Source organism: Metopolophium dirhodum, chromosome 3, assembly GCF_019925205.1.
Source record: "Metopolophium dirhodum isolate CAU chromosome 3, ASM1992520v1, whole genome shotgun sequence".
NCBI classification, from domain to species: Eukaryota; Metazoa; Arthropoda; class Insecta; order Hemiptera; family Aphididae; genus Metopolophium; species Metopolophium dirhodum.
In genome coordinates, this window is record NC_083562.1 from 14,392,096 (window position 1) to 14,415,595 (window position 23,500).

At 27.9% G+C, this 23,500-nt stretch overlaps 1 long non-coding RNA gene and 1 other non-coding gene across 2 annotated transcripts; one reads left to right on the plus strand and one right to left on the minus strand.

Annotated features, from left to right (window-relative positions):
* Positions 1-10,806: 10,806 nt before the first annotated feature.
* Positions 10,807-10,925, minus strand: LOC132942219 (5S ribosomal RNA). The gene has a single exon (XR_009664238.1). It is a non-coding gene; the product is annotated as a 5S ribosomal RNA (ribosomal RNA).
* Positions 10,926-12,710: 1,785 nt separating this feature from the next.
* Positions 12,711-22,857, plus strand: LOC132942148 (uncharacterized). Its single transcript, XR_009664231.1, has 5 exons — positions 12,711-12,819; positions 13,311-13,394; positions 16,733-16,858; positions 22,505-22,667; positions 22,746-22,857. It is a non-coding gene; the product is annotated as an uncharacterized LOC132942148 (long non-coding RNA).
* The last annotated feature ends 643 nt before the right edge of the window (positions 22,858-23,500 follow it).

Below are 23,500 nucleotides of genomic sequence, written 5' to 3' on the forward strand. Positions count from 1 at the left end.
AGGTTAGGGTAGGTAAGTGGAGTGAGAGTAGCAGATATGAGAATAATAAGTAAGGTGTTAAGGTAAAAAAGAGGATAGAATAAGAAATTAATTAATTAAGGGTAGTGTAGGGTAGTGTACATATTGTAGTGAAAACAAGAGAGAATAGGTTTAGGTGGTTCGGTCACTGTATGATAAGAGATAGTGAGAGTGGCTATAGAAGTTAGTTAATTTAGGTGGGAAATGAGGGGCGAGAAGACTGAAGAAGAGATGGATAGACAGAATACCGATCATATGGAGGTGTGGAATGAGAGTGGCTGAACCTGTATATAGCTGTGAGAGACGGGGGAAGAAAAAGTGTAAAGGTAGAAGAGTTATGTTAACAATGCCGAATATGTAGGAATAGATCTTGAATTGCAAACGCTACTAGCTTCAACTAACCATAGGTTTACCTAACTAACCTTCTTATGACTCATTAGGACACTTTTCAGAATAAAAAGATCCTGAGTTGCTGCAGGTTGCCGAACTTAAGTGTTTGATTATCAAGTTGATCCTCTGATTGTTGACACCATGGATAGTCCACGCCTATGTTAAATACATTTGAGGCCGCGTTCCCGGAGGGGAAGGCAATTGAGGCTCTTTATATTGAAAGTCGATACTCGATATGAGTATACTTTATTTGGCCTCAATTATTCCCCTCGAAGGACGAAGACCGCTGATATTATGTCCTATCCATATCTTTATTATCTATGATGGAGCCATACCCAGCTCACTCGTGTAAACTTGTTGCTGGTTGGGATGTCAGCGCACTATTTGTTTTCCATCTTTGACCCACGCGTAGCATACCAAATGTACGATTAAGAAAACACTAAAATGATTGTGCGTGGGTCGGAGAGAGAAATAAATGGTGCGCTAAAAATCTGACATCCTCTTAAGTGTTAAATATTTGCCTGCATGTATGCACTAAAAACAGGCAAATATATGCACTGAAATATTCAAAAATATTCAAAAAAATACTGAATGAAAACGTTTTTATTAAAATTTTTTTAAATTAATAAATAATAATTCAAATTGGTTTACAAAAAAAATTCTTTAAATTTGCTTCAAAATATAAAAATAAAGTGTCTTGTATTGTAGTAGGTAGGTAACTATCAAAAAAAAAAAACTAAAAAAAATCATACTTGAAATCTATGTATAATATACGTATATTGTAATAAACGTTCAAATGTTTACTATAGTACATTATAGAAAATTAACTTAAGCTCAATATAATACATTATAACAGGTGTTCAAATAAACATTTCATACCACAAATTTTGTTAATTCGCACAGTCTCTCTTCAATTTTAAATTTTTCTTCAAATTATCTACAAAACATAAATGTTTAGTAAATTGGAAGACTTGATTAAGTATTTAATCATTTATCTAAAAGAGACGTGCCGGGTCGCCACATTACTATATCGAGGGGCCATGGTGCAAGTGTCGTCCATAAATATCATAACATATATTATTATATTAGAAATACAAACTTAATATTTCACTAACAGTAAATATTATAAAAAAATATTACGAAATGTACTATACTCATATTATATTATGATTGTATTAGTTACAAACTCTTGAATTAAGAGTTATGTTTGAGGATTTAATTAATTTCCTAAAAGGAAATGCCTCAAGGTTGCCTGAGTAGGTTAGGTTTACTAATTATTACTAATTATACAAAATACTGAAAATTAATGAAATCACAAATATTAGTACAATAGAGAGACTGTGCATTGATTTACAAATTTGTCTTAAATTTACTTTTTGCATAGAGAATATGAAGGTGGGTTGGGCTCTTAATATCAGAGTATGGGGGACAGGTCTGGGATTTCATATTATCATTAATAGAGACTTTTATTAATCGCTTTTATGTGCTTCAAATTGTTTACACGAGTGAGATGGGTATGGCTCCATCATAGATAATATAGATATAACATAATGGATAGGACATAATAGACTTACCAGCGGTCTTCGAGGGGAACTAAGGTGTCAACAATCTAAGGATCAACTTGATAATCAATCACTTATAAGTTCGGCAACCTGCAGCTCAGGAACTTTTTATTCAAAGTGTCCTAATGTAATTAGTCATAATAGAAGCTGGTTTGGGAAACCTAAGGTTAGTTGAAGCTATGGTAATTGATAGACGACTACAATCACTGGTCGTGAGCTTTGCGATGATCTTTTCCTACTAACTATAAAGGTATTCCATATTGTAAACATAACAATGAAAGAAAATATTTAAATATTATTAATTTGGTTATGTTAGGTTAGGTTAGGATAGGACAGTACATCAGACGTTAACTAATTATTATAGTTTTTAACACGGTCTTAAAGACTGTCAGCTAGAGTTGTACCAGTATAGTTATTATAAACTTAAATACAGCCAACATTAAATAATGATTTTTTTAACACAACAAATTATAAAATGTATTTTAAAATATAACAAAATATAATTTTTTTAGGATTTTATAAGGTTCTCAATACTTATGAGTTTGTTATTTAATATTGACTGTAGACCCTGCCAAACACAATATTATTTTAAATTAAACATTATTTATGTCCTTCATAAATTACAATCACATAATAGAGTCCGTGCAGGACCTTTTTCTGATTTAATTTTTTTGCATCCTTTATAAATAAATTACATTCGTTTTTATACATTTTCTAATACATATATTACGGTGATACACCTCTGATCATAATAACTGTTCGTATTATCATAATGTAAACAATACCTAGTTATTGGATTGTAGTTAATATGTATTGCAGTATTTAGCTTCCAGCGTATTCTTTTGTTTAGTGTTATTTCACACAGATTTCTCAAACAATTTTTTTTTCAATTCATTGAACTCTAGTAGATTTTTTTGTATAAATATTTTTCAAGATTAACCGGCTATACCTGGGAGTACGCTGAGTACCCATGTAATCCTAAAGCGTATTCCTAAAGTCAAATTTTTTCCAAATTTTTTTTTTGTTTTTTAAAATCTATTTGCCTGCGGGCGCCAACACCTCCCTTCAATTTTTTTTTTTTAGTACTGTATATCTAGTTGAATATTTTGTATTGACTTGAAAATTGATAACTTGGAGCCCCATGAATAATCATTCTTTAATGAACTAAATATTTTGAATAGTTTTTTTCTAAATTTTTTTCCAAATATTTTTTTTTGTTTTTTAAAATCTATTTGCCTGCGGGCGCCAACACCTTCTTTCAATTTTTTTTTTTTATGATTTTAACTCTAGCCAAATTTTTTAAACATTGACAATCTGGTGCCCCATGAATACCTAATCATTCTTTAATGAACTAAATATTTTAAATAGTTTTTCCTGTTTATGTTTCGGGAAATTTTAGTTTGAACTTCGTTATGTGTGTTTCTTCTGTAAATTTGTTTCCAAATTTCTTTTTTGTTTTCTAAAATGCATTTGCCTGCGGGCGCCAACACCTCCCTTAAATTTTTTTTTTTAGTACTGTCACTCTAGTTGAATATTTTGTATTAACTTGAAAATTGATAACTTGGTGCCCCATGAATAATTCTTCTTTAATGAACTATATATTTTGATAGTTTTTTCTGTTTAAGATTTGGGGCATTTTAGTTTGAACTTTGTAATGTGTATTCATACAGTCAAATTTTTTCCAAATTTTTTTTTTGTTTTTTAAAATCTATTTGCCTGCGGGCGCCAACACCTCCCTTCGATTTTTTTTTTTTATGATTTTAACTCTAGCTATATTTTTTAAACATTGACAATCTGGTGCCCCTTGAATAATCCTTCTTTAATAAACTAAATATTTTGAATAATTTTTTCTGTTTAAGATTTTGGAGATTTTAGTTTGTACATTGTAATGAGTATTCATACAGTAAAATCTATTTGCCTGCGGGTACCAACACCTCCCTTCAATTTTTTTTTTAGTACTATAACTCTTGTTGAATATTTTGTATTGACTTGAAAATTGATAACTTGGTGCCCCATGAATAATCCTTCTTTAATAAACTAAATATTTTGAATAATTTTTTCTGTTTAAGATTTTGGAGATTTTAGTTTTATGTTTGTAATGTGTATTCCCACAATATAATTTATATACATTTTTTTTTATTCTAAAATGCATTTGCGTGCGTGCGCCAACACCGCCCTTCAATTTTTTTTTTTAGTACTGTAACTCTAATTGAATATTTTTTATTGACTTGAAAATTGATAACTTGGTGCCCCATGAATAATCATTCTTCAATGAACTAAATATTTTGAATAGTTTTTTCTGTTTAAGATTTGGTAAGGACATTTTAGTTTGAACTTCATAATGTGTGTTTCTAATGTAAATTTTTTTCCAAATTTTTTTTTTGTTTTCTAAAATATATTTGCCTACGGGCGCTAACCCCTCCCTTCAATTTTTTTTTTAGTACTGTAACTCTAGTTGAATATTTTGTATTGACTTGAAAATTGATAACTTGGTGCCCCATAAATAATAATTCTTTAATGAACTAAATATTTTGAATAATTTTTTCTGTTTAAGATTTTGGAGATTTTAGTTTTATGTTTGTAATGTGTATTCCCACAATATAATTTATATACATTTTTTTTATTCAAAATGCATTTGCGTGCGTGCGCCAACACCGCCCTTCAATTTTTTTTTTAGTACTGTAACTCTAATTGAATATTATGTATTGACTTGAAAATTGATAACTTGATGCCCCATGAATAATCATTCTTTATTGAACTAAAAATTTTGAATAGTTTTTTCTAAATTTTTTTCCAAATTTTTTTTGTTTTCTAAAGTCGATTTGCCTGCGGGCGCCAACACCTCCTTTCATTTTTTTTTTAGTACTGTAACTCTAGTTTAATATTTTGTATTGACTTGAAAATTGATAACTTGGTGCCCCATGAATAATACTTCTTTAATGAACTAAATATTTTTAATAGTTTTTTCTGTTTAAGTTTCGGGACATTTTAGTTTGAACTTCGTTATGTGTGTTTCTACTGTATTTTTTTTTTGTTTTCTAAAATCAATTTGCCTGCAGGCGCCAACACCTTCATTCAATTTTTTTTTATGATTTAACCTCTAGCCAAATGTTTCAAACTTTGACAATCGGGTACCCTTGAATAATCCTTATCTTTAATGAACTAAATATTTTTAATGGTTTTTTTTGTTTAAGAATACGGGCATTTTAGTTTGTACTTTGTAATGTGTAATCATACCGTTAAATTTATTCAAAATTTTTTTTCGGTTTCCTAAAATGCATTTACTTGCGGGCGCCAACATCCTCCTTCAATTTTTTTTTTATGATTTAACCTCTAGCCAAATATTTCAAACATTGACAATCTGGTACCTCTTGAATAATCCTTATTTAATGAAATAAATATTTTAAATATTTTTTTCTCTTTAATAATCTGGGCATTTTAGTTTGTACTTTGTAATGTGTATTCCTACTATAATATTTTTTTTTTAAACTTTTTTTTGTTTTCTAAAATGCTTTTGCCTGCGGGCGCCAACAGCCTCTTTCAATTTTTTTTTTGTTATGTAACTCTAGTTGAATTTTTTGTATAGACTTTGTTATGTGTATTCCTACAATAATTTTTTTTTTAATTTTTTTTTTGTTTTCTAAATTGCATTTGCTTGAGGGCGCCAACATCCTCTTTCAATTTTTATTTTTGTTATGTAACTCTAGTTGAATTTTTTGTATATACTTTTTGAACATTGAAAATCTGGTGCACTTTGAATAATCTATCATTAATGAACTAAATATTTTGAATGGTTTTTTTCTGCTTAAGATTCTGGACATTTTGGTCTGAAGTTTTTAATTTCAATTTTTTTTTGTTTTCTAAAATTCTTTTGCCTTCGGGTGCCATTACCCTCCTTCAATTTTTTTTTTTTGTTATGTGACTAGTCGAATTTTTTGTATAGACTTTGAAATGTGCATTCCTACTATAATATTTTTTTTTAAACTTTTTTTTGTTTTCTAAAATGCTTTTGCCTGCGGGCGCCAACAGCCTCTTTCAATTTTTTTTTTGTTATGTAACTCTAGTTGAATTTTTTGTATAGACTTTGTTATGTGTATTCCTACAATAATTTTTTTTTTAATTTTTTTTTTGTTTTCTAAATTGCATTTGCTTGAGGGCGCCAACATCCTCTTTCAATTTTTATTTTTGTTATGTAACTCTAGTTGAATTTTTTGTATATACTTTTTGAACATTGATAATCTGGTGCACTTTGAATAATCCATCATTAATGAACTAAATATTTTGAATAGTTTTTTTCTGTTTAAGATTCTGGACATTTTAGTTTGAAGTTTTTAATTTCAATTTTTTTTTGTTTTCTAAAATTCTTTTGCCTTCGGGTGCCATTACCCTCCTTCAATTTTTTTTTTTTGTTATGTGACTAGTCGAATTTTTTGTATAGACTTTGAAATGTGCATTCCTACTATAATATTTTTTTTTAAACTTTTTTTTGTTTTCTAAACTGCATTTGCCTGCGGGCACCAACACCTCCCTTCATTTTTTTTATTATGATTTTAACTCTAGCCAAATTTTTTAAACATTGACAATCTGTTACCCTTTGAATAATTCTTTAATGAACTAAATATTTTGAATAGTTTTTTCTGTTTAAGATTTGGTTAGGACATTTTAGTTTGAACTTCGTAATGTGTGTTTCTAATGTAAATTTTTTTCCAAATTTTTTTTTTGTTTTCTAAAATATATTTGCCTGCAGGCGCCAACCCCTCCCTTCAATTTTTTTTTTCAGTACTGTAACTCTAGTTGAATATTTTGTATTGACTTGAAAATAGATAACTTGGTGCCCCATAAATAATAATTTTTTAATGAACTTAATATTTTTAATAATTTTTTCTGTTTAAGATTTTGGAGATTTTAGTTTTATGTTTGTAATGTGTATTCCACAATAAAATGTATATACATTTTTTTTTATTCTAAAATGCATTTGCGTGCGGGCGCCAACACCGCCCTTCAATTTTTTTTTTTTTAGTACTGTAATTCTAGTTGAATATTTTGTATTGACTTGAAAATTGATAACTTGATGCCCCATGAATAATCATTCTTTAATGAACTAAATATTTTGAATAGTTTTTTCTGTTTAAGATTTGGTTAGGACATTTTAGTTTGAACTTCGTTATGTGTGTTTCTACTGTAAATTTTTTTCCAAATTTCATTTTTTTATATTCTTAAATGCATTTGCCTGCGGGCGCTAACACCTCCCTTCAATTTTATTTTTTGTTATGTAACTCTAGTTGAATTTTTTGTATATACTTTTTGCACATTGAAAATCTGGTGCACTTTGAATAATCTATCATTAATGAACTAAATATTTTGAATGGTTTTTTTCTGCTTAAGATTCTGGACATTTTGGTCTGAAGTTTTTAATTTCAATTTTTTTTTGTTTTCTAAAATTCTTTTGCCTTCGGGTGCCATTACCCTCCTTCAATTTTTTTTTTTTGTTATGTGACTAGTCGAATTTTTTGTATAGACTTTGAAATGTGCATTCCTACTATAATATTTTTTTTTAAACTTTTTTTTGTTTTCTAAAATGCTTTTGCCTGCGGGCGCCAACAGCCTCTTTCAATTTTTTTTTTGTTATGTAACTCTAGTTGAATTTTTTGTATAGACTTTGTTATGTGTATTCCTACAATAATTTTTTTTTTAATTTTTTTTTTGTTTTCTAAATTGCATTTGCTTGAGGGCGCCAACATCCTCTTTCAATTTTTATTTTTGTTATGTAACTCTAGTTGAATTTTTTGTATATACTTTTTGAACATTGATAATCTGGTGCACTTTGAATAATCCATCATTAATGAACTAAATATTTTGAATAGTTTTTTTCTGTTTAAGATTCTGGACATTTTAGTTTGAAGTTTTTAATTTCAATTTTTTTTTGTTTTCTAAAATTCTTTTGCCTTCGGGTGCCATTACCCTCCTTCAATTTTTTTTTTTTTGTTATGTGACTAGTCGAATTTTTTGTATAGACTTTGAAATGTGCATTCCTACTATAATATTTTTTTTTAAACTTTTTTTTGTTTTCTAAACTGCATTTGCCTGCGGGCGCCAACACCCTCCTTCAATTTTTTTTTTAGTTATGTGATTTGATTTAGTACAGTATATCTGATCCTAGTCCGAATTTTGTGATTTTATTTATATTATGTAATTTTAAGGATTTTTTTTTATCTTAAAATTAATTATGCATAGATATTTTTTTTATATAAACTCAATTTTGTGTATTAATTTATAATATGAAGTATTAGTTGGTGTTTTGGTAATTTGGCTGAAGCCAATAGTGTCAATTAATTTTTTATGTTCTCATATACTTTTGTAGTTTTGTACATTAATACTCAATATATTTATTCTATACTTTTATAAATCTCTATTAAATCTAATAGACAAACGTATAAATGTATAATATATACTTAATCATTTTACACTTAGTATCTAACCAAATAAAATATTATTATTTTTCCAAATATGTTGTGTTTATGAATGTTTCCAATACTATTATTATGTATTATGCATACAGCAGTATTATTATTATTATTATGAACCTTTTACATAAAAACACAAATAATACACAAATACTGCCAAATATGTTTAGGTAGTTATTTATTATTTTGTAAGATATCATTAAGATTAAAGATCATTTAGATAATCTTTACATTTGTAATTAGTAATTACCGAATAAACCTTGAACAAATTACCTAACAAAAAAAATTATTTATACATGCATTTTTTTTGTCATTTAGTACAACATTGAAGTATTAATAATAAAAAAGGTGGGCTAGTGGATGTCGCTCTGCTGTACAGTAGGTTACAAGTGGATCACTGTATAATGGATGGGATTAAATTTGAATTCAATGATATAATATCATTGTGTAAGAAAAACGATTCTGAGCGGAGACGGTATGTCAGTCTAGGTTTAAGACATTATGTAGGTACTTATCTATAGTATTAAAAAAAATAATTGACCTATAATAAATTCCAAATTAATCATATCACAATATCCATTAGGTACTTATAACGCGTTATACATCAACAAAAAACCGTGATACTATCATAGATATAATATATTAGTATACTTTAGAAGTTTCAAGTACCCACGAATAATATTATACAATCTCAACAAAATAACCGAAAAAATATTCTAAGTTTTTTCTTAACTCAAAATAATTTGCTAATTTTCGTGATTATTCATTATTTTGTCAATTTTTGAACTTTAAATGCTTAACCACCAACAATATTCACTTTCTAATCGAACAAGATACTGAAGTTGAAAATCGAAGCATTATTTCGACTACTTATTATGTACATAGACAAAAAAAAATTTTAAAAAAACACATCATTTTAAAATCAATACATTCATCGTTCATCTAAAAACTAAATTATCAGTTTGTTTTATCTTATTTTTCTATTTTACAAAAATAATAGCTTTAATAAATTCAAAACATGACATGGTGTCTGTAATAGTCAGTGTCAATGTTTGTTTTATTGTAATGACCAATTAATTAAATAATACCATTGAATATGAATTATGAACTTAATTTTAAAAAATATGAACAATAATTGTAAAAAACTTAAAACACTCACTAAAAACATATGAGGAACCCTCAACTTTTTTTTTTCTTCCAGTAATAAGAACTAATGTTACACTTTGTATTAAATGTTCAATGTTTTTGACAAAGCAAAAGTTTTTTATCAACAATTATTGAAAAAACAACAAAAAAATTCGAAAATTTCTAAAGTTCTCAAAAAGAGTTAAAATATTTTGAAAATTATTCCATGCATAGAAATTGCTAATATAAACATATTTTGGTGAACAGTTCAAGATATATGGTTATTGGTTTTTTAATTTAAAAAAAATAAGAGAATAGATTTTGTCGAAAACTTGGTTACTTATTAATTAAAACTATTAAAACAAGTACGGAGAATTTGTTACTTTTTGACACTACAAACTACCAACTAGAAAAGATATTAAAGTTGAAAATCTTGGTATTTTTACTGCTCCGAAATATGACGACAGACCCAAAAATAAAGTCCAATCAGTCTAAAATTAATTTTTATGCCTCATAAAAATTATCAGTGTTTAAACTTATTTAAATATTGGTGTTAAATTAAAATAATAATATTCAAAAGTAAGCGTTTAATTTAACTTGTGGTTAAATTATTTTTGTCTATATATTTAAAATAGATACTATTTTAGATTCTGAGCGAAGCGATGAATGTATTGATTTTACAATGATGTGTGTTTTTTTTTTTTTAATTTTTAAAATTTTTTTTTGTGCCTGTCATCGATTCGAGTTATCGAGATTTCACTGCATATGCAAAGGCAAACGACGACTAAATTGAGTATTGATACATAAAATCGAATGGCATTTATTTTGACATACAACACGTTTATAGCGATAACAAAAAAATAATATAATGACTTGTAAAGGTGCGTAGGTATACAATTAATACATAATACATTAATCAATAATAACAGGCATATTATATTCTATATGATTACGTTTCAGTACAGAATAAGACAAGTAGGTATAATTAGTGAAAGTAGGTATATTAATTGGCTAGAATGCTTTGGCGAACTAAACAAAATTAAATTAAGAAAGTTATGAATTGTTAATGATTGTAAACGCGATGGACATTATTTATATTGACAAAACAAGGGTGTAGGGACTAAGGGAATTTGGAGTGAATGGCACGTAAGTTTAAATCATTTGTATGAACTGAAATCGACAAATTTTACTTAAATTTTTTTCTTTTATTAAATAAAGAAGTAAATTTTATAAAAAAAAGCAAAAAATGCCAACGGCACGTAGTGTTCCCAAGCGGTCACCCATCCAAGTACTAACTACGCCCGACGTTGCTTAACTTCAGTGATCGGACGAGAACTGGTGTATTCAACGTGGTATGGTCGTTGGCGAATGCAATTTTGAAAAATTATAATATTTAAATAAACTATCTAACAAAATGTTATTTATGTTTTTATATTATATTACAAAAATATAAGTTAATTATAAGTAAATAATGGATTATTAGGTTTAAAATATGATTCTAATATGTTCTAAAAAATCCAAAAATATTCTCTTAATAATCCTTAAACTATAGTAATATATAATATATTGCTTTACTGCTCTAGTTATATGCTTTTTTTCTTCAAATAGTATAAATATATATTATAATATCAATAACTGAATTACCAGTTATAACAGTGCCGCAACAACCGCAGGGGCAGCCGGGGCAATGCCCCTGTAGAGGGCTGCTAATCGTTGGCTCAAGGGGCCCCGACGGCACACAGCATCTACTTTAAATTTTTAAATAATTGCATTGTAATCTAATGTTTAAATCAAATAAAATATATTAAATAAAAATATCTATTTTTATAATTTATCATGCTATCTAATTTGTTGTCGAAGAACAAGGGGCCCCTATTTATCCATAATAATACCAATATTTATCTTTAAAATTATATTTTTATAGTGTTTTATTGTTTTATTGTTATTGAGTTACTTTTATGTGTGGAAAGCTTTAATTAATATTTATAATAAAAAAAAGAACACTAAAAGTGTGGTTATATTTTAATAACAATACACTGGTCAGTGGGCCTTCACATACAATTTTTTAGGTTTTTAAAAAAAAAATCACCATCATTATTTATTTTTGTATAGGTAACCTATAAACAAATATTGTATACATATACCTCAGGGTCCAATACATTGACTTTGTCCGGGGCCCCAAGAATCCTAATTGTTTTACTGGCCGTAGACAGGGCCGTATATACTTAACCAAAACTCGTTCGTCAGAATTTAAATAAGAAGGGAGGTCAATTAAAAAATAATAAAATTTGGAAGTGACTCTGCTGAACAGTAGGGTACAAGTGGGTGACTGTTATGGATAGTGTTACATTTGAATTCAATGATATTATATTATAATATCATTGTATACGAAAAACGATTCCAAGTGGAGACGATTTGACAGCCTAGGATATTGTATACTATACTTATATTGATATTATTAAATATTATTAATACCGTAGCCGGTTAAGTTGAGTTATTATTATTTGTTTATTATCATATTTGTATATAATAATACATTTTAGACGTTTCAATTACCCACGAATAATATTTATAAAATAGGTACCTATATAAATTACAAGTTACAACGAATTATGAACGATATTTCAAAAATTAATTGCCGAAAATCATTAGTTTTTAACTGAAAACGACAGAGAAGTCTGAATTTGGCGGTCAGTCTTATTTTTAAGTTATATTATAGCTAATTGAACTTTTTGGTATTTCCATATAATATATCCGGTGTAGTCACTCGCACACTGCGCTTGCTCGAACAATTAAAATCAAAAACAGTAGTAGATAATACTATCTATACGATCTAGTACTAGATAATACTATAATATATAAGTTCTATGGATTTATCATAATAAACAATATATTTTATAATATCTATGGCAATCATCAATTGTCGAAATTCGTCGGCGACGGTTAACAGTTCTAATAATTTCAGCAAATACTATTGTATTATAAATATAATATATTGTATATTTTGATTTCAGTGAACAAAAAAATAATAAGCCACTAATATAAACGGACAGTTCGTTAAACCGTACATATTATAATGTAAGTTTTAATACAAACTCCCAAATTTCATTATGATCAGGTTATTTTCATAAAGTATTTCGATACTTTCAAGTTTCAGTTCATGGGAGTGAGATGATTAGATGGAGATGGATGAAGATAGCTGTTTCTTCGGCGATGGCGGCACTCTAGCTACGTTTCACCGGAAGAGTAGATGTTTACGAGTAAGTTTGTTTTCATATTATTACCTACTACCTATTTTACATTTACTTTTTAGACTTAAATTAAATATTTATTGCCACGGACAATCTGTTAACTACGTGACGTAGAAGCATTTATAAGTTTTTTATACGTTTTTTTTGATAAACGAAAATAATAATTTAAATAATACCTATATCATATTATTATAATTCAAATTCAAAATTATAAAATATTTTGGTTTATTGTCTTATCACTTTTCAATGAACAAATTGGTCCTTAACACAGAACTCTTTGATATAAAAAGTTGCATTATATTATATCCGTGGATTCATCATATTGACGTACCTAGTAAAATATCTATCATTTATTTATTTAATCTATGGCAAATCTCAAAGTCGTTGCAGAAGACACAGTCGATTAAAAATTCTAAAATTTCAATAAGCAAAGAAGATATGAGCAAAAAACTTAGTGCGTTTCGTATAATTTTATTTTTCATAAATCACAATATTCTAAGTTCTGGCTGTATTCTGGAGCGTTTCCTCTTGGGCGTCGCAGTTCACACACGTCACGGATTCCGCCGAAGGAGTCGATAATTAAAGTAAGTTTGTTTTTATATTCTTTTGGGGATTAAATTTACTTTTAAGACTTAAAACAAATATTTAATGTCACGAAAAATGTGCTATCCAAGTGTTGTAGGCGCATATTTTAGTTCCGGACTAGAAATGTATAAAATACGCGAGATATAAACGCCGTCGTCGTTTTTCCAGTCCCTGTTTGTAGAATAATTATAATTAATAGGTGCATACCTATTATACAGGGTACTTAATATAAATATATAAATATTTTGGTTTAATTTATAGAAATATATGTTATGACTTATAACTGATAATAGTCATAAGATACAATTTCAATTAATAACTGGTAATTTTTTTTCCAAATACAACGTTATAAGTTATAGGTAACTATTAATTTAGTGTCACATACTTAACTTCTATTGTTCACCTAATATCTATATTCTATATCATTGGGATTAGGGATGTATAACCATGTACACATAAAAGTATATTCACGGAATGGTCAACTGCCTATCCTGACGTGTGCGCACTTATGAATAATATACCTACTCATAAACTCGTATAGGTATATAAATAGTGTAATACTACATACACGAACGTGTTACCTATTATGTCCCTAAAAGTTCAACAGTTATTATTATATTTATTTAATTTTTAAATATAGGTAGGTAGATTACAAGACTCTAATTAAAATCACATTTATTTTTTATTTTTTTGAACACAATGTTTTAAAAATTATTAATTAATATATAATTTATTGGTATAGTACTAAATAAATTAATGAAATAAAACAAACACAACTACTATGATTATTAGTAATAATAATATATCCACGTATAAATTATTAAAATACAAAACGAACAAACGAAAAACGATTCTGAGCAAAGATATCGTTAACTAATAAATAATATTGAGATTAAAGTAATTTATTTTTTCGGTAGAAAATCGGTATAAATATGAATTATAAATATTTTTTTATTTTCATACCATGACGCGTGTGTGAAAAATTGTTTATATTAAGTGTTTAAGATGTTAGATTTCGGTTCGGCTGATTGTCCACCCCCTCAGGCCATTTTATTATGCTTTGTAATATAAGTGCATTAATTCGTATTTTTAAGGCATTTTTCTTATTTTTAATGCATTTAAATCCACGTCCTATTTATAATTTAACGTTATTTAGTACATACCAATCGATTAGTGTACACAATAAAAAATATAATATTATTGATGGGTTAATAGGTTGATAACTATTATGTAGGTAGGTACAGTTTTGTACGTTCAATGTATCGTTCTTAATTCATAAAGTAGCTAAATGAATCAAATGATTTTGTCAAGGGGTGGGGGGGAGGATATGGCTGATTTTTTAACATGCACTATTTCAAGGGCTCTTAACCTAAGGGGCGCACCACTCTAAGGAGGAGTGACACAATTTCGTAAGGGGGGGGGGACGTGAAAATGTTTAAAAAAAAAACACGAATTTATTTAGTTATTTTGTTATTTAGGTAATACATATTAATTAATAGGTTATTAAAATACAACGTTATGATTAATAGGTAACTATTAATTTAGTGTCACATACTTAACTTCTATTGTTCACCTAATATCTATATTCTATATCATAGGGATTAGGGATGTATAACCATGTACACATAAAAGTATATTCACGGAATGGTCAACTGCCTATCCTGACGTGTGCGCACTTATGAATAATATACCTACTCATATACTCGTATAGGTATATCGTATAAAATATACCTGTATAAATAGTGTAATACTACATACACGAATGTGTTACCTATTATGTCCCTAAAAGTTCAACAGTTATTATTATATTTATTTATTTTTTAAATATAGGTAGGTACATTATAAGACTCTAATTAAAATCACATTTTTTTTTATTTTTTTGAACACAATGTTTTAAAAATTATTAATTAATTTATTAATGATTAGGTAATGCTTTTATAAGTAGGAAGGTAGGTTTTTATACCTACCTAACAAAATAAGAAAATATATAATGATTAATGTTATTTAATATGATTTGTAAGTACATTGTAGATTATACCTATCACTTGGTGACGATTATTTTTGTTTTATACGTTCTTCGTAATTCAGTTCCGTTGATGTGAAACATACATTTTTTATGCATACGGGATACGGGCATTAAATATTTGGGTTTTAAGAGAACACCTCAAACGTTCGTTTTATTTTGGGGGTTTTACGGGATATACCTATAGGAAATTTTCTTCAAATTTTCACATTTAACTATTTGATATTGTGATATTATTTGTACCTAGGTTAAGTTTCTGTCTTAGAATCGATCGATATGTTACCTAGGTATATCACATTCTTTAATTTAAATTCTGGTAGTCGCGTATTGGACAAGTACCTACGTAAATTATAATTCGTATCGTAATTTAATTACTAAAGAAATATAATTTCCCCAACAGTGTCTAGGGCCACCGGCAGCAGAATGCATTATAGAATGTCTATAAACTTGTGGTCTAGTATATGGTTAAAATTGGCATGCGACCAACAACTGGGGGCTTGTTCTGGAAAATGTAAATGATCTAATAAGGTTCATCTCATTATTTGAATTAAATTAATTTTTAAGCGATTGTTGTGTTAATCAATTTTTTAATTTATTTCATTCAACACACTCGTCTCAGTTTTCTAATACCTCTAGATTTCTCACAAAATTCATATCAATCATATTCAAAACCAAAAAAATATGTATTTTTATCTTATTTCAATCTTTTTCATCGAACACCAGAATATATTACAGATCATAAAGGTACTAGTATTGTATACTAGATAAGTTTCAAATAGCGAGATGTAGAGAGAGATGGAGATGGAGCGATATGTAGACGGATGAAATTAGCTGTTTCTTCGACGACAGCGTGTGCTGCAGTACAGCTAGGTTTCACTGGAAGAGTCGATGTTTATGCATAAGTTTGTTTTTATATTATTTTGGTCTTACATTTACTTTTTAGACTTGAATTAAATATTTATTGTCGCGGAAAATCTGTTAACTAAGTAACGTAGAAGCATATACGTTTACTACTGCCTACCAAAGGCGCAATGTATAATAATAATAAATTATACGCCAGCCCGAACAATCCAAACGCTGTCTTACTCGTAGTCGAGTTCTAGTTGATAACTGACTTGTGAATAAATGTAATTTTTGTTAGGTATAAAAATAAAACTAATAAATCCTTAAATACAACATTTAAAAATACAAACTCTGTGTAATAAAAATTAATATTAGGTATTTATTGGTAGGTTTATATAATATCTGTAGACTGTAACTAGGTCATTAGAATATTGTAGAACATTTTACTGCATAAGATGCGTGTTATTTCAGAAATGGTATTCGTCTGTGAACATTTTCAAACTGGGAATAATATTATATCATAAGCAGATTGAAATGTGTGAACGTTTCAGTGCTTCAAAGACTAAGTTTCGTAGCAGATTTTGATTCCGTCACGGGGTATGTATTTTCTTATTTCTCAGTAGGTTTTTTTTTTATTATTGTTAATTGATCAAAGGATGTATTGCCCGAAATTTTTCAATATTTGTATTGTAATTATACTGGTATAACACTATTCCGGCTATCAATAAAGTCGTGTAAAAAATTAGAAAATTGGGAGGTATGATATTTTTTTAAGTAATTCTTTCGAGTAAGGAATTCGCTCAATGATATTTAAATATTTTCACCGATAATCAAGTACGATGACTTGTAGGTAACTAGAGACTGGGTGAATAGGAATAGGTAGTGTGTAATATGGCGAAGATAAGGAAATGGGTCAACAGGATTTCAGAATGTTTGGTGTATGAAAGGGAAAGATGAAAAAGAAATGTAAGGTTAGGGTAGGTAAGTGGAGTGAAGGTAACAGATATGAGAATAATAAGTTAGGTGTTAAGGTACAAAAGAGGATAGAATAAGAAATTATTTAATTAAGGGTAGTGTAGGTTAGTGTACGTCATATTGTAGTGAAAACAAGAGAGAATAGGTTTAGGTGGTTCGGTCACTGTATGATAAGAGATAGTGAGAGTGGCTATAGAAGTTAGTTAATTTAGGTGGGAAATGAGGGGCGAGAAGACTGAAGAAGAGATGGATAGACAGAATGCCGATCATATGGAGGTGTGGAATGAGAGTGGCTGAACCTGTATATAGCTGTGAGAGACGGGGGAAGAAAAAGTGTAAAGGTAGAATAGTTATGTTAACAATGCCGAATATGTAGGAAAAGATCTTGAATTGCAAAGGCTACTAGCTTCAACTAAATATAGGTTTACCTAACTAACCTTCTTATGACTCATTAGGACACTTTTCAGAATAAAAAGATCCTGAGTTGCTGCAGGTTGCCGAACATAAGTGTTTGATTATCAAGTTGATCCTCTAATTGTTGACACCATGGATAGTCCACGCCTATGTTAAATACATTTGAGGCCGCGTTCCCGGAGGGGAAGGCAATTGAGGCTCTTTATATTGATAGTCGATACTCGATATGAGTATACTTTATTTGGCCTCAATTGTTCCCCTCGAAGGACGAAGACCGCTGATATTATGTCCTATCCATATCTTTATTATCTATGATGGAGCCATACCCAGCTCACTCGTGTAAACTTGTTGCTGGTTGGGATGTCAGCGCACTATTTGTTTTCCATCTTTAACCCACGCGTAGCATACCAAATGTACGATTAAGAAAACACTAAAATGATTGTGCGTGGGTCGGAGAGAGAAATAAATGGTGCGCTAAAAATCTGACATCCTCTTAAGTGTTAAATATTTGCCCGCGCATGTATGCACTAAAAACAGGCAAATATATGCACTGAAATATTCAAAAATAATAAAAATAATAAAATATTCAAAAAAATACTGAATGAAAACGTTTTTATTAAAATTTTTTTAAATTAATAAATAATAATTCAAATTGGTTTACAAAAAAAATTCTTTAAATTTGCTTCAAAATATAAAAATAAAGTGTCTTGTATTGTAGTAGGTAGGTAACTATCAAAAAAAAAAACTAAAAAAAATCATACTTGAAATCTATGTATAATATACGTATATTGTAATAAACGTTCAAATGTTTACTATAGTACATTATAGAAAATTAACTTAAGCTCAATATAATACATTATAACAGGTGTTCAAATAAACATTTCATACCACAAATTTTGTTAATTCGCACAGTCTCTCTTCAATTTTAAATTTTTCTTCAAATTATCTACAAAACATAAATGTTTAGTAAATTGGAAGACTTGATTAAGTATTTAATCATTTATCTAAAAGAGACGTGCCGGGTCGCCACATTACTATATCGAGGGGCCATGGTGCAAGTGTCGTCCATAAATATCATAACATATATTATATTAGAAATATAAACTTAATATTTCATTAACAGTAAATATTATAAAAAAATATTACGAAATGTACTATACTCATATTATATTATGATTGTATTAGTTACAAATTCTTGAATTAAGAGTTATGTTTGAGGATTTAATTAATTTCCTAAAAGGAAATGCCTCAAGGTTGCCTCAGTAGGTTAGGTTTACTAATTATTACTAATTATACAAAATACTGAAAATTAATGAAATCACAAATATTAGTACAATAGAGAGACTGTGCATTGATTTACAAATTTGTCTTAAATTTACTTTTTGCATAGAGAATATGAAGGTGGGCTGGGCTCTTAATATCAGAGTATGGGGGACAGGTCTGGGATTTCATATTATCATTAATAGAGACTTTTATTAATCGCTTTTATGTGCTTCAAATTGTTTACACGAGTGAGCTGGGTATGGCTCCATCATAGATAATATAGATATAACATAATGGATAGGACATAATAGTCTTACCAGCGGTCTTCGAGGGGAACTAAGGTGTCAACAATCTAAGGATCAACTTGATAATCAATCACTTATAAGTTCGGCCACCTGCAGCTCAGGAACTTTTTATTCAAAGTGTCCTAATGTAATTAGTCATAATAGAAGCTAGTTTGGGAAACCTAAGGTTAGTTGAAGCTATGGTAATTGATAGACGACTACAATCACTGGTCGTGAGCTTTGCGATGATCTTTTCCTACTAACTATAAAGTTATTCGATATTGTAAACATAACAATGAAAGAAAATATTTAAATATTATTAATTTGGTTATGTTAGGTTAGGTTAGGATAGGACAGTAAATTAGACGTTAACTAATTATTATAGTTTTTAACACGGTCTTAAAGACTGTCAGCTAGAGTTGTACCAGTATAGTTATTAAAAACTTAAATACAGCCAACATTAAATAATGATTTTTTTAACACAACAAATTATAAAATGTATTTTAAAATATAACAAAATATAATTTTTTTAGGATTTTATAAGGTTTTCAATACTTATGAGTTTGTTATTTAATATTGACTGTAGACCCAGCCAAACACAATATTATTTTAAATTAAACATTATTTTATGTCCTTCATAAATTACAATCACATAATAGAGTCCGTGCAGGACCTTTTTCTGATTTAATTTTTTTGCATCCTTTATAAATAAATTACATTCGTTTTTAAACATTTTCTAATACATATATTACGGTGATACACCTCTGATCATAATAACTGTTCGTATTATTATAATGTAAACAATACCTAGTTTTTTGATTGTAGTTAATATGTATTGCAGTATTTAGCTTCCAGCGTATTCTTTTGTTTAGTGTTTTAGTGTTTGTTTAGTGTTTGATTTCTCAAACAATTTTTTTTTCAATTCATTGAACTCTAGTAGATTTTTTTGTATAAATATTTTTCAAGATTAACCGGCTATACCTGGGAGTACGCTGAGTACCCATGTAATCCTAAAGCGTGTTCCTAAAGTCAAATTTTTTCCAAATTTTTTTTTTGTTTTTTAAAATCTATTTGCCTGCGGGCGCCAACACCTCCCTTCAATTTTTTTTTTTTAGTACTGTAACTCTAGTTGAATATTTTGTATTGACTTGAAAATTGATAACTTGGAGCCCCATGAATAATCCTTTAATAATCATTCTTTAATGAACTAAATATTTTGAATAGTTTTTTTCTAAATTTTTTTCCAAATATTTTTTTTTGTTTTTTAAAATCTATTTGCCTGCGGGCGCCAACACCTCCTTTCAATTTTTTTTTTGTTATGTGACTAGTTGAATTTTTTGTATAGACTTTGTAATGTGTATTCCTACAATAATATTTTTTTCTAAATTTTTTTTTTGTTTTCTAAAATCGATTTGCCTGCGGGCACCAACACCTCCCTTCATTTTTTTTATTATGATTTTAACTCTAGCCAAATTTTTTAAACATTGACAATCTGTTACCCTTTGAATAATTCTTTAATGAACTAAATATTTTGAATAGTTTTTTCTGTTTAAGATTTGGTTAGGACATTTTAGTTTGAACTTCGTAATGTGTGTTTCTAATGTAAATTTTTTTCCAAATTTTTTTTTTGTTTTCTAAAATATATTTGCCTGCGGGCGCCAACACCTCCCTTCAATTTTTTTTTTTTAGTACTGTAACTCTAGTTGAATATTTTGTATTGACTTGAAAATTGATAACTTGGAGCCCCATAAATAATAATTCTTTAATGAACTTAATATTTTGAATAGTTTTTTCTAAATTTTTTTTCAAATTTTTTTTGTTTTCTAAAGTCGATTTGCCTGCGGGCGCCAACACCTCCCTTCAATTTTTTTTTTAATACTGTAACTCTAGTTTAATATTTGGTATTGACTTGAAAATTGATAACTTGGAGCCCCATGAATAATACTTCTTTAATGAACTAAATATTTTTAATAATTTTTTCTGTTTAAGATTTTGGAGATTTTAGTTTTATGTTTGTAATGTGTATTCCCACAATAAAATGTATATACATTTTTTTTATTCTAAAATGCATTTGCGTGCGGGCGCCAACACCGCCCTTCAATTTTTTTTTTTTTAGTACTGTAATTCTAGTTGAATATTTTGTATTGACTTGAAAATTGATAACTTGATGCCCCATGAATAATCATTCTTTAATGAACTAAATATTTTGAATAGTTTTTTCTGTTTAAGATTTGGTTAGGACATTTTAGTTTGAACTTCGTTATGTGTGTTTCTACTGTAAATTTTTTTCCAAATTTCATTTTTTTATATTCTTAAATGCATTTGCCTGCGGGCGCCAACACCTCCCTTCAATTTTTTTTTTTAGTACTGTAACTCTAGTTGAATATATTGTATTGACTTGAAAATTGATAACTTGGTGCCCCATGAATAATCATTCTTTAATGAACTAAATATTTTGAATAGTTTTTTCTGTTTAAGATTTGGTTAGGACATTTTAGTTTGAACTTCGTTATGTGTGTTTCTACTGTAAATTTTTTTCCAAATTTCATTTTTTTATATTCTTAAATGCATTTGCCTGCGGGCGCCAACACCTCCCTTCAATTTTTTTTTTTAGTACTGTAACTCTAGTTGAATATCTTGTATTGACTTGAAAATTGATAACTTGGTGCCCCATGAATAATCATTCTTTAATGAACTAAATATTTTGAATTGTTTTTTCTAAATTTTTTCTAAATTTTTTTTTTGTTTTCTAAAATCGATTTGCCTGCGGGCGCCAACACCTCCCTTCATTTTTTTTATTATGATTTTAACTTGAGGTAATTTTTTTAAACATTGACAATCTGTTACCCTTTGAATAATTCTTTAATGAACTAAATATTTTGAATAGTTTTTTCTGTTTAAGATTCTGGGCATTTTAGTTTGTACTATGTAATGTGTATTCATACGTTAAATTGTTTGTATTGACTTGAAAATTGATAACTTGGTGCCCCATGAATAATCATTCTTTAATGAACTAAATATTTTGATAGTTTTTTCTAAATTTTTTTCTAAATTTTTTTTTGTTTTCTAAAATCGATTTGCCTGCGGGCGCCAACACCTCCCTTCAATTTTTTTTTTAGTACTGTAACTCTAGTTGAATTTTTTGTATTGACTTGAAAATTGATAACTTGGTGCCCCATGAATAATCATTCTTTAATGAACTAAATATTTTGAATAGTTTTTCCTAAATTGTTTTGAAAATTTTTTTTTTGAATTTCATACGTGTATGAACTGTTATTAAATAAGTTATATATTTTTACTGTCATAGATTAAACGTTTATCATCTGTGGGAGGAAAGTCAATAAAAATTATGGCAAAAAGAATAATGGCTATATTATTTATACCAGAAATATTATGTGAATATTCATATAGTGGGCATGGTAACAAAAAACGACCATTTGAGAAATTGCTTCTAAATAAAATTATTTTTGGTAAGTTAAACTTAAATAACAATATAGTAATTTTGATTTTGTATTAATTAATTAATTTTTAGAATTTTAATTTTTTAGATTCTGTCCTTACAATCAAAAAATTTGACAATGCTGATAACGCAGCCAATGAAATTGAACAGGTTATTAAGTACGTTCGTGTTCAAACTCCATTTAAAATTAAAGATAAGGCGGGAAAATAATTTTTATAATAATCCTAAATATATTATTATAGTGTACAGAATTTCTTAATAATAATTTCTGTATACCTACTTATTAATACTGATATTATAATTTTAAATGAAATTTTAAAAACAATAGGTACCTATTAGGTAAACGTTATAAATAACAATCATAATATACACTATACCTATTTGAAAGATTAATTACTTAACAAATGTATAACATAAACGTTAAATTCTTTTTTATATTAATAACTACGCTAAGTATAAAATCATTTACATAACCAGTTATTTACATTCTATTTAATTTTTACACTAATAATTTGTTTAAATATAATGTGGTTTCATATATGATTTTTTTTAGGGTTATGAAGTTATATGATACACTTTTATTTTGTTTATTTTACATTTTAATATTTTGCAAGTTTTTTTTAATATTATATTATAATCACATGATTTGTATCATAGGCAATTTTTTTATTATTTACTTTGCTTGTTCTAATAAACTGTGGATAATATTCACTTTTTCATTTGTTATATGACAAATATAGTATTTTAATTAATTTTGCAATTATCATTATTTACCTCTAGTTAAGTCTTCTCTATACCTACTTATAAGGCTATAACCTCATTTTATAAATAAAACTTGTAATA